The 13,132-nt window shown below is 41.3% G+C and overlaps 1 protein-coding gene across 6 annotated transcripts in view; it reads right to left on the bottom strand.

Annotated features, from left to right (window-relative positions):
- The window catches only part of LOC128384133 (H-2 class II histocompatibility antigen, A-F beta chain-like), a 226,345-nt gene that overhangs the window by 179,067 nt on the left and 34,146 nt on the right, over positions 1 to 13,132 (bottom strand). The window lies entirely within an intron of this gene.

Below are 13,132 nucleotides of genomic sequence, written 5' to 3'. Positions count from 1 at the left end.
GATCTGTTGACGCACTGAAAAGCTGGGCCAACAAACCACAACCCTGACACACATCTGAGGAGCAGAGAGGAAAAACAGTCACGACTTCAACTCAAACATGAGTTGAAGTCGCCTCCACAAGCGGCGACGAGGGCAGCTGCAGCGGTCATGTTGATGGTCAAAACCGGCTGCAGCAGGAGGCTGGCGCCGCAACAGCTAGCCGGGTTCAACAACAGCTAGCCGGGTTCACCGACAGCTAGCCGGGTTCAACAACGGCTAGCCAAGCTGGGGCAAGAGGCTGGCACCATGGCAACAGCTAGCCGGGTTCACCGACAGCTAGCCGGGTTCACCGACAGCCAGCCGGGTTCACCGACAGCTAGCCGGGTTCACCGACAGCTAGCCGGGTTCACCGACAGCTAGCCAAGCTGGGGCAGGAGGCTGGCACCGTGGCAACAGCTAGCCGGGTTCACCGACAGCCAGCCAAGCCGGGGCAGGTGGCTGGCACCATGGCAACAGCTGGTCAGGTTCACCGCCAGCCGGAGCAGGAGCCAGTACAGTGCTAGCAGTTAGCCAGGTGAACCACCAACAGCCGGAGCAACAGGCGGGAACCCTGGCATCAGCTAGCCCGGTACAACAGGCGGGTACCCTGGCATCAGCTAGCCCGGTACAACAGGCGGGTACCGTGGCATCAGCTAGCCCGGTACAACAGCCGGAGCAACAGGCGGGTACCGTGGCATCAGCTAGCCCGGTACAACAGGCGGGTACCCTGGCATCAGCTAGCCCGGTACAACAGCCGGGTACCCTGGCATCAGCTAGCCCGGTACAACCGGAGCAAGAGGCGGGAACCGCGACATCAGCTGGCTTACAGCAGGAAGATTCAGCAGGAGAGGAGTGTGGGACGTCCAGCGACATGCTCGTGATGTGGGGTGTTTTGGACAACTAAATATGGTGAGTACACTGTCTATTAATAGGCCGCCGTGCCAATCTTTGAATAATAATAATGGAAGATATGTGTGATTTAGTAAAAGCTTTGTTTTACACGTTAGACCTGTTGACTGTATACAGTAAGTCCCACCTGTGGTGATGTGGGCATTGGCCTGTGCTGTGCGGAGTATAGTCTAAAATAATTGTAAATTATCGTCATAACATTTGTACCATGGATATTATTTGAAATTGAGGCTTGTAAGTCCCACAGCGTGGTGAGTGGGCATCTTCATGTTGTTTTCAGCACGTTGTCTCTATATGTTCCGGGACCTGTGCCCGTCTCGTCATCCCTGAGCTGTCATATGTACTTTGCGTTCCAGTGTCGTGCCAAAAAGTGATCGTCTGCCAGAATCTGATTTGTGGCCGCGGGAGCGCGCACAGCAGCCCGTTGAGCGGTAGCGCTATAAAACGTCTGATTTCCTTTGGATTAAACGGTCATAATATGCACATACACACCATTATCACACAATATCACACAATATCACAACTGTGGCCAAAAGAAGTTTAGTTTGTAGCGAAATAAGACATGGCAATTACGTGATAGACATGTCTCTACAGTGTGTTTGATTTATGGCAATCACGTGATAGACATGTCTCTACAGTGTGTTTGATTTATGAGTGTGTTTTCAATAAGGAAATGATCCTTGTGACTCTGCATTGTTTTTTATCTGATCTGGGCCCTACGTAGTATTTGCTTCCCATGTTTGGATGTGTTTTGTATATCTAATATTATTGTTTATGCCTACTATTAAAATAACAAACAGTTTTCACCTGCCAAAAATTGATTGGAGGTCAAATACAGTTACTGAATGGTGATTTCTGCCTAAATATGACTTGATCTCATTCATGAGCTTCATAATATAAACTCTAGAGCTCACAGGACAGTTTGGAACCCTTTTAAAGGACCATTACAACACAAAATGGGCCTTTTCACCTGCCAAAAATTGATTATTGCCATTAATTTGATAATGAAAAGTGTTTTCTTGCTTAAAATGACTTCCTATTACTCAACAGAGCAATATTTAGCTCATTATAGATTAACCTTTACTCTGTACCCTCTGGAAATGATGTAAAGGGCCAATGCTACGCAGAAAATGCAGTTTTTTACTTGCCAAAAATTGATTCCTGCTCCAAATTTGATACTTAAAATGGTTTTCTGCCACGATATGTCTTCATGTATCTCTTCAGATTTATATTTACCTACATCTACACACATATCAAAATCTGCACACATATACAAATCTGCACACATATCATAATGTGCACACATATACAATTTTGCACACATATACAAATCTGCACACGAATTTGATGTACTTTATAGCTTTGTTGTAACCTGACATTTCAGAGTTTTATCTGTACAAGTAGGCCTAGTTGTCGCAATGGATCCCACTCTGTTTGAGCAGATACTCTCTTTCAAGAAGGATGGAACTTTCCTGGTTGGTATGACAATAACCCAAAAAAGTAATTTTAACCGGAAGGCTAAGAACTTTGAAGTGCAAGGTGAGTTTAATGTACCCTTTACGCGGGGCATCATAAATAGTCCCATTTAAATACACCTGTTTGTATTTGACCCACGAATTACAGCATAGTCCCTACAGATACTAAACAGTCTTAAAATGTCATAAAATATATAAAAAGGCGCACGCGTGCTAAAATGGTTTTAAAACTAGTTACCTCCGCCTGATTTTGGATTCTGACCAAAAAAATGTTTTTAATGTTTAATTTTATTGTACATACATTTTTAATTGAATTAAGTTTAGATTAAAACATAAGGCAGCGTTTTGCTGCCACGCCAGGGGGAAAAAATGTATCAGTAGCCTATCATGTTATAACATAAAACGTTTCACGTTATAACATAAAACGTTTCACGTAATAACGTAAAACGTTTCACGTTATAACAAAACGTTCCACGTAATAACATAAAACGTTTCACGTAATAACGTAAAACGTTTCACGTTATAACATAAAACGTTTCACGTAATAACGTAAAACGTTTCACGTTATAACAAAACGTTCCACGTAATAACATAAAACGTTTCACGTTATAACATAAAACGTTTCACGTAATAACGTAAAACGTTTCACGTTATAACAAAACGTTCCACGTAATAACATAAAACGTTTCACGTAATAACGTAAAACGTTTCACGTTATAACATAAAACGTTTCACGTAATAACGTAAAACGTTTCACGTTATAACAAAACGTTCCACGTAATAACATAAAACGTTTCACGTTATAACATAAAACGTTTCACGTAATAACGTAAAACGTTTCACGTTATAACAAAACGTTCCACGTAATAACATAAAACGTTTCACGTAATAACGTAAAACGTTTCACGTTATAACAAAACGTTCCACGTAATAACATAAAACGTTTCACGTTATAACATAAAACGTTTCACGTAATAACGTAAAACGTTTCACGTTATAACAAAACGTTCCACGTAATAACATAAAACGTTTCACGTTATAACAATACGTTTCACGTAATAACACAAAACGTTTCACGTTATAACATAAAACGTTTCACGTTATAACAAAACGTTTCACGTAATAACATAAAACGTTTCACGTTATAACATAAAACGTTCCACGTTATAACATAAAACGTTTCACGTTATAACATAAAACGTTTCACGTAATAACATAAAACGTTTCACGTTATAACAAAACGTTCCACGTAATAACATAAAACGTTTCACGTAATAACGTAAAACGTTTCACGTTATAACAAAACGTTCCACGTAATAACATAAAACGTTTCACGTTATAACATAAAACGTTTCACGTAATAACGTAAAACGTTTCACGTTATAACAAAACGTTCCACGTAATAACATAAAACGTTTCACGTTATAACAATACGTTTCACGTAATAACACAAAACGTTTCACGTTATAACATAAAACGTTTCACGTTATAACAAAACGTTTCACGTAATAACATAAAACGTTTCACGTTATAACATAAAACGTTCCACGTTATAACATAAAACGTTTCACGTTATAACATAAAACGTTTCACGTAATAACATAAAACGTTTCACGTTATAACAAAACGTTCCACGTAATAACATAAAACGTTTCACGTTATAACATGAAACGTTTCACGTAATAACATGAAACGTTTCACGTTATAACAAAACGTTCCACGTAATAACATAAAACGTTTCACGTTATAACATGAAACGTTTCACGTAATAACATGAAACGTTTCACGTTATAACGTGAAACGTTTCACGTAATAACGTGAAACGTTTCACGTAATAACGTGAAACGTTTCACGTAATAACGTGATACTGATCCGTTTTTTTCCTTGCGTGGCAGCAATACGCTGCCGTCAAAAAATATACAATTTCTATGTAAATTTTACAGTGAAACTGATTACAATTTTATCACTTTCATAAATACATTAATGGCTTACAACTGGGATTTATTTGACTCATTACAGATGGACAGTTGTACTACTTGAGGTACAAAGGCACGCCTCAGTCCCTTAAGGCAAAAGTGGTTTGTGGGCAAGAGGAGGCAAACGAAGTGTTTGTGGACTTCCATGCCAGCAGCATAGGCGCACACTGTGGGCAGAAGAAGACCCGAAACGCCATTTCTAAAAGATTTTACTGGCCTGGCATGTCAGAGGACATAAATCTGTGGGTCAGTATGAACCAATGTTTCCCATCACAAAACATTCCCTTTATTTTATAAAATTGTCTGTTAATGCTATACACTGTAAACATTTACATGATGTAGAAATGAAAACGTGTTTTTATGGCATTATAAATCACACAGATTGAGAACATTGTAATACTTTGTTCATTGGTTGTTGTTATCAGGTGAAGCAGTGTACTGCATGCCAGGCCAGCAGCGTTGTAATCAAGCAGGAGGTGGAATACACACCAATAAAGGTAAGAAAGAATTTAAAAACACTTGTGTTTTTGTTTATCTTTTCCTTTTAGACAAAAATGAATAATTAACAGTAATTTCACTGGAAATATGAAACACATTTAATGAGTTATATTGTCTTTGTTATAGGTCAACACAGCATTTGAACTCATTGGGATGGACCTAATTGGAAAGCTGAAAACAAGCACAACAGGCAATCAGTACATCTGCGTACTGATTGACTATATGACAAAGTGGCCCCAGGCAGACGCCATAAAAAACAAAACTGCAGAGGAAGTGACCCAATGCATGTTAAAGTTCGTTTACCAGTTCGAATGTCCCAAGAGAATATTAACCGATCAAGGCCGGGAGTTTGTTAATGAAGTATGTATGAAGAACTACTGACATGAAATAAATATACATAATAAACATCTATTGCAAACATAATTTTGGAAATGGCTTATTTAACTCTAAAATAAATGTTCAGATATCATAGTCATATCTTATTCCATCTATACATTTGTTTCCATTTACTGTCTTTATTTATCCCTAATACAGATGAATCAAAAGGTCTGCGAAATGTTGGGGATTAAAAGAAGCCTTTGTTCTCCCTACCATCCGCAGACCAATGGACTTGTAGAAAGGATGAATGGGACCATCTAGAGGTATGTCTATTTTAACATGTAGAAATCATTTTGAACTTCATATTAAAAAAAAAAACACATATAAGACTTAAAAATGTATTGAGAAGTGCTCTATTATTTTTCTTTTTTTCTAGGGCACTGTCCAAATTGGTCCAGGAAAGGCCCGAAAATTGGGACATGTATTTGGATGCTGTCATGTTTGGCCTGAGAACGAAGTGCCAAATAACCCAAATACTCACCATATTATTTAATGTTTGGTAGAGAGGCAAGGTACCCCTCCCAAATACCAGATGAATACAGGGTGAGTTGCACTTTGTATATAGAATAAACAAACTAAATTGTAACTATAGTCATAATGTAACATTACAACAACACTTTGTGTATTAGTGCCAAAATAAATACTGATCACTTGGTTGCTTTTATGGAGGAACAACCAAGAGTTCCCCACAAACTCATCCCATCCACCACCACCTCCTCTGCTGTCCCATCCACCACCACCTCCTCTGCTGGCCCACCCACCACCACCTCATCTGCTGTCCCACCCACCACCACCTCCTCTGCTGTCCCACCCACCACCACCTCCTCTGCTGTCCCATCCACCACCACCTCATCTGCTGTCCCACCCACCACCACCTCATCTGCTGGCCCATCCACCACCACCTCCTCTGCTGTCCCACCCACCACCTCCTCTGCTGTTCCACCCACCACCACCACCTCTGCTGTCCCATCCACCACCACCTCCTCTGCTGTTCCACCCACCACCACCACCTCTGCTGTTCCACCCACCACCACCTCCTCTGCTGTCCCATCCACCACCTCCTCCTCTGCTGTCCCACCCACCACCACCTCCTCTGCTGTCCCATCCACCACCACCTCCTCTGCTGTCCCATCCACCACCTCCTCCTCTGCTGTCCCACCCACCACCACCTCCTCTGCTGTCCCATCCACCACCACCTCCTCTGCTGTCCCATCCACCACCTCCTCCTCTGCTGTCCCACCCACCACCACCTCCTCTGCTGTCCCATCCACCACCACCTCCTCTGCTGTCCCACCCACCACCACCTCCTCTGCTGTCCCATCCACCACCTCCTCCTCTGCTGTCCCACCCACCACCACCTCCTCTGCTGTCCCATCCACCACCACCTCATCTGCTGTCCCATCCACCACCTCCTCTGCTGTCCCATCCACCACCTCCTCTGCTGTCCCACCCACCACCACCTCCTCTGCTGTCCCACCCACCACCACCTCATCTGCTGTCCCATCCACCACCTCATCTGCTGGCCCATCCACCACCTCCTCTGCTGTCCCACCCACCACCACCTCCTCTGCTGTCCCACCCACCACCACCACCTCCTCTGCTGTCCCACCCACCACCACCTCCTCTGCTGTCCCACCCACCACCACCTCCTCTGCTGTTCCACCCACCACCACCTCCTCTGCTGGCCCACCCACCACCACCTCATCTGCTGGCCCATCCACCACCTCCTCTGCTGTCCCACCCACCACCACCTCCTCTGCTGTTCCACCCACCACCACCTCCTCTGCTGTTCCACCCACCACCACCTCCTCTGCTGGCCCACCCACCACCACCTCATCTGCTGGCCCATCCACCACCTCCTCTGCTGTCCCACCCACCACCACCTCCTCTGCTGTCCCATCCACCACCTCCTCCTCTGCTGGCCCATCCACCACCTCCTCTGCTGTCCCATCCACCACCACCTCCTCTGCTGTCCCATCCACCACCACCTCCTCTGCTGTCCCACCCACCACCACCTCATCTGCTGTCCCACCCACCACCACCTCCTCTGCTGTTCCACCCACCACCACCTCCTCTGCTGTTCCACCCACCACCTCCTCCTCTGCTGTCCCACCCACCACCACCTCATCTGCTGGCCCATCCACCACCTCCTCTGCTGTCCCACCCACCACCACCTCATCTGCTGTCCCATCCACCACCTCATCTGCTGTCCCACCCACCACCACCTCCTCTGCTGGCCCACCCACCACCACCTCCTCTGCTGTCCCACCCACCACCACCTCCTCTGAAGACCCACCCGAAAATACCACAGGGCAAAGGGCCGCTGCCCTTTCAGGTTAGCTGCCTGCCTCACCTACATCCACAAACTCCTCAGCAAGCACCTGTTTGATAAATGTATTCACTTTTATATATATTAACTTCACTTGCAGCTTTAAATGTTTAGGGTGAAAATTTTATGGGTGGGCTCTGGTCTGCTAAATATTTATAATCAGTCATAACAACTCAGAGGATTTCGCAAAAAAAGATGACAGTAAAATACAGAGATAAACTGTAAATTTAGTGATGAGTTCAAAGTTCTGCTGAATATTTTCCATCAGAAAACTTGAAATAGCCTAGAAGTCGAATACACATCAGAATAATCCAAATTTAAATAATTTTAATGTATTACACCTTTAATATATCATGTATAGAAAAACAACATTGTTTGTGCAAAAACAGGTTTTTTAGAAGAAGTCCTCACAGAATGTCATGCTACAACTTTAAAACTTTCTTTTATAGATGTGAAAGACGCATGGGAGGGGGAGAAGGTATATGTCCTCCTTTCAAAAATTGGCCCATTTAAAATTTTCTTTGGGGACATTTACATTTACATTTGCTGATTTTTAGAGTTTTACACAACTTATGAAGCCTAATTTCATATATTTGGCGATTTTTTTCATCATTCAAATTTGGCAGGGTGGTTAACAACACACTTTTCTGTGGTATGTCAAACTCAGAACACATTTATTCTTAGCCTACTTTACAAAGACTTTAACTTACCTCATTTAAAATGGTAGCATACAGGTGAAAAAGTGGTGTAATGTAATTGGAAGAAAATTGGATTGGAAAAAAACAACATTCAGAAAAGTAAGGCACATTTTTCTGGGCTATGATTGTACCTGGCTTTGATTTTATTCGTAGTTGACGTAGGCTATTAAACAAAGTACACATTAATTCACATGTAGTAATCTAAACCTCCAACAGAAAGCTGTTTAACACTTATGTCCTCTCATCTAATATCCTGCTTAGTAGATCCACACTTTTATTTAACACTATTTTACTTATACATATTGGAGTCATTGATTTTAAGACTCTATACCATCCATTACCATTATGTACTATCGTCTACTATCTTCTACCATCTTCTAACATCCTATACCATCTTCTATAATACTATCCTATCTCCTACCATTTTATACCATACCATCCTATACCATCCTATACTATCCTCTACTATCCTATACTATCTCCTACCATCTTATACCATCCTCTACTATTCCATACAATCTTCTACCATCCTATACCACCCTCTATAATCCTATACCATCCTCTATAATACTATCCTATCTCCTACCATTTTATACCATACCATCCTATACCATCCTATGCCATCCTCTGCCATCCTCTACTATCCTATACTATCTCCTACCATCCTATACCATCCTGCACTATCCCATACTATCCTATACTATCCTCTATAGTAAGTTGGCATGGCAGCGTGTAAACTGTAATTTTCCTGCAAGGGATCAATAAAGTAAATCTTAATTCTTATAATCCCATACTATCTTTTACCATTCTATACCATCCTATACCATCCTTTACCATCCTTTACCATCCTAAACTATCCTTTACCATCCTTTACCATCCTTTACCATCTTGTACCATCCTTTACCATCCTATACCATCCTGTACCATCCAATACCATCCTTTACCATCCTATACCATCTTTTACCATCCTATACCTTCCTTTACCATCCTATACCATCCTTTACCATCCTTTACCATCCTATACCATCCTATACCATCCTTTACCATCCTATGCCATCCTTTACCATCCTATACCATCCTCTACCATCCTTTACCATCCTTTACCATCCTAAACTATCCTTTACCATCCTTTACCATCCTTTACCATCTTGTACCATCCTTTACCATCCTATACCATCCTGTACCATCCAATACCATCCTTTACCATCCTATACCATCTTTTACCATCCTATACCTTCCTTTACCATCCTATACCATCCTTTACCATCCTTTACCATCCTATACAATCTTCTACAATCCTCTACCATCCTTTACCATCCTATGCCATCCTCTAATATCCTACACCATCCTTTACCATCCTATGCCATCCTTTACCATCCTTTACCATCCTTTACCATCCTATACCATCCTATACCATCCTTTACCATCCTTTACCATCCTATACCATCCTATACCATCCTTTACCATCCTATACCATCCTTTACCATCCTATACCATCCTTTACCATCCTTTACCATCCTATACCTTCCTTTACCATCCTATACCATCCTTTACCATCCTATGCCATCCTCTAATATCCTACACCATCCTTTACCATCCTATACCATCCTATACCATCCTTTACCATCCTTTACCATCCTATACCATCCTATACCATCCTTTACCATCCTATACCATCCTTTACCATTCGATACCATCCTATACCTTCCTTTACCATCCTATACCTTCCTTTACCATCCTGTACGACACAAACTGTACGAAACAAACTGAACTAAACATTTATCTTCAAACCTTCTCAATATAAAATCCTGTGATCAGAAATGAACCAAAACTATGAATTAATGCAAATGCTTCAGATTATCAGTTGAATAAATTAATTCATTCTTTATTGTTTTATCTTTTTACTCCCTGGTGTTAAAGTTGTTGTCTTGAGTCCATATTGTAAATGTCAACTAATATTAAAACACCAAACACCAAACAGCTGAGAGTCTGAAGTGTTTTAAAGCTGCATCCTCTCTGATGGCCAGCAGGGGGCAGAAGTCAGTTATAATTCATTCTTTCATTCATTGGATCATTAAACATTTAACAAGTTTATGATATTAATCACTACTTTAAAATCTTCTTGCAGCAGGAAGAGGAAACCAGCAGATATGTGACATCGTTACCTCGCTGCTCGTCTCTGTTATTATTCTAATTATTAATCTAAATGTTTAGTTTGATTAAAATAAAACCAGCAGATAAAACATCTGCCTGTATGAACATTAACATCTGGAGCTTCACATCTGGAGCAGTCTGGACTTGTTTCTGCTCATTTTACTCTCTAAAAAGAAAGAAAGAGACACATATATCACATCATATATAAACATATATAAACACATACATGTTTATATATGATTATATATGTTTATATACCAACATGTGATGATCATCCCTGACTAACAGCCTCATGTTGCAGTTAAACCATCTCTCTCTCTCTCTCTCTCTCTCTCTCTCTCTCTCTCTCTCTCTCTCTCTCTCTCTCTCTCTCTCTCTCTCTCTCTCTCTCTCTCTCTCTCTCTCTCTCTCTCTCTCTCTCTCTCTCCATAGTTTAATAATAATGATGTTTTATTATTAAGTCTTTGTGTACAAGAAGAGGAACACTGAAGAGTTTCACATTAAAAGCACTTAACATCCTCTCACCTCAGTGTCAGGAGTTTTATTTTGAAACAAGCTCTGAGTGAGTTTGAGCAGCAGATGTGATGTAACTGATTATCTCTGATGTCTGAACATGTCTGAGATAATATGATCAGAAAATAAAATGCAGATTAATGATCAATTAAAATAATTATATAAGCAGCAACATGAACAGCAGAGCTCAGATGTCTGAGTGTCTTTGAACGCATCAGCAGTTTTTACACAAATAAACGTAAATGACATTAAAAGGTTAATCAATAATCAATCCAGAGATTAATATGCTGTGTGTGTGTGTGTGTGTGTGTGTGTGTGTGTGTGTGTGTGTGTGTGTGTGTGTGTGTGTTTCTCTCAGTGTGTGTATGTTTCTGTGTGTGTGTGTGTGTATGTTTCTGTGTGTGTGTGTGTGTGTGTGTCTCAGTATGTATGTGTGTTGGGAGATTAGAGGGGGGGGTTGTGGGGGGGGGGGGGGGGGGGGATAAATTCGGGACATCTGTACACAGAGTTTGTTATTTTAGTGGTTCAGGTTTTAATCTGATATCTGAGCTGTGATTGGTGGGATTAAAGCTATCAGAGATTATGAGCAGCAGCAGCCGAGCAGTGACATCAGAGCAGCAGCAGACGCTCACCTGGACCAGGTAGGACCGTTTCTGGGTGAAGGGGCTGATGGGAACTTCTATATGCTCAAGATTTATTTAAAAAGTTTATTTATTTTAATGTATGTGCTAACGTGTTAGCCACATCTGCTAACAGCTGTCAGGTGTGTTTAAGCTCAGATAAAATGAATTAATGATTGCATGGTGATTTGGTTTGCTAGCTGCTAACGATGCTAACGTTATTGATCATGTGTCGTAGTAATAATCAATAATCAAACAGACGGGAGCAGAATATAAATGTCATATTTTAAATTACATTAAAACATAAGTTTAACTTCAGGTTTGTTTTTAACCCTTTAAAGCTCACACCAAGAAATCTCTTTAAACATAATGTCTTTGCTTTTCCTCTTTGTTGCCATGACAACATAAAACATGGATTTATTTCTCAATGACTGTAACTTTGATGTTTTACAGCCTCTACAGACCTAAAACATGTTAGAGACTCATTCTGTTCACAAGATGAAAACATGAAAGTCAACTGTCAGCAGTGATTTGTGTTATTCTTCCTTTATACACTAGCACAACCGGTAACTATAGCAACCATAGCACAACCTGTAACTACAGCAACCATAGCACAACCTGTAACTATAGCAACCATAGAACAATCTGTATCTATAGCAACCATGGCACAACCTGTAACTATAGCAACCTTAGCACAACCTGTAACTATAGCAACCATAGAACAACCTGTATCGATAGCAACCATGGCACAACCTGTATCTATAGCAACCATAGCACAACCTGTATCTATAGCAACCATAGCACAACCTGTATCTATAGCAACCATAGCACAACCTGTATCTATAGCAACCATAGCACAACCTGTAACAATAGCAACCATGGCACAACCTGTAACTATAGCAACCATGGCACAACCTGTAACTATAGCAACCATAGCACAACCTGTAACTATAGCAACCATAGAACAACCTGTATCCATAGCAACCATAGAACAACCTGTATCTATAGCAACCATAGCACAACCTGTATCTATAGCAACCATAGCACAACCTGTAACTGTAGCAACCATAGCACAACCTGTAACAATAGCAACCATGGCACAACCTGTAACTATAGCAACCATGGCACAACCTGCATCTATAGCAACCATAGCACAACCTGTATCTATAGCAACCATAGAACAACCTGTAACTATAGCAACCATAGAACAACCTGTAACTATAGCAACCATAGAACAACCTGTATCTATAGCGACCATAGCACAACCAGTAACTATAGCAACCATAGCACAACCTGTAACTATAGCAACCATAGAACAACCTGTATCTATAGCAACCATAGCACAACCTGTATCTATAGCAACTATAGCACAACCTGTATCTATAGCAACCATAGAACAACCTGTATCTATAGCAACCATAGAACAACCTGTATCTATAGCAACCATAGCACAACCTATATCTATAGCAACCATAGAACAACCTGATGGTCTGTCTGTGCGTTACATTCCTCATACAAGTGCTAAACATTGACCTCAAAGTTAAACTTCAATAGATGTAGTTTA

This window comes from Scomber japonicus, chromosome 22, assembly GCF_027409825.1.
Source record: "Scomber japonicus isolate fScoJap1 chromosome 22, fScoJap1.pri, whole genome shotgun sequence".
Classification (NCBI taxonomy): Eukaryota; Metazoa; Chordata; class Actinopteri; order Scombriformes; family Scombridae; genus Scomber; species Scomber japonicus.
Note: the sequence above shows the minus strand (reverse complement) of the source record. Positions and strands in the feature narration are given on the sequence as shown.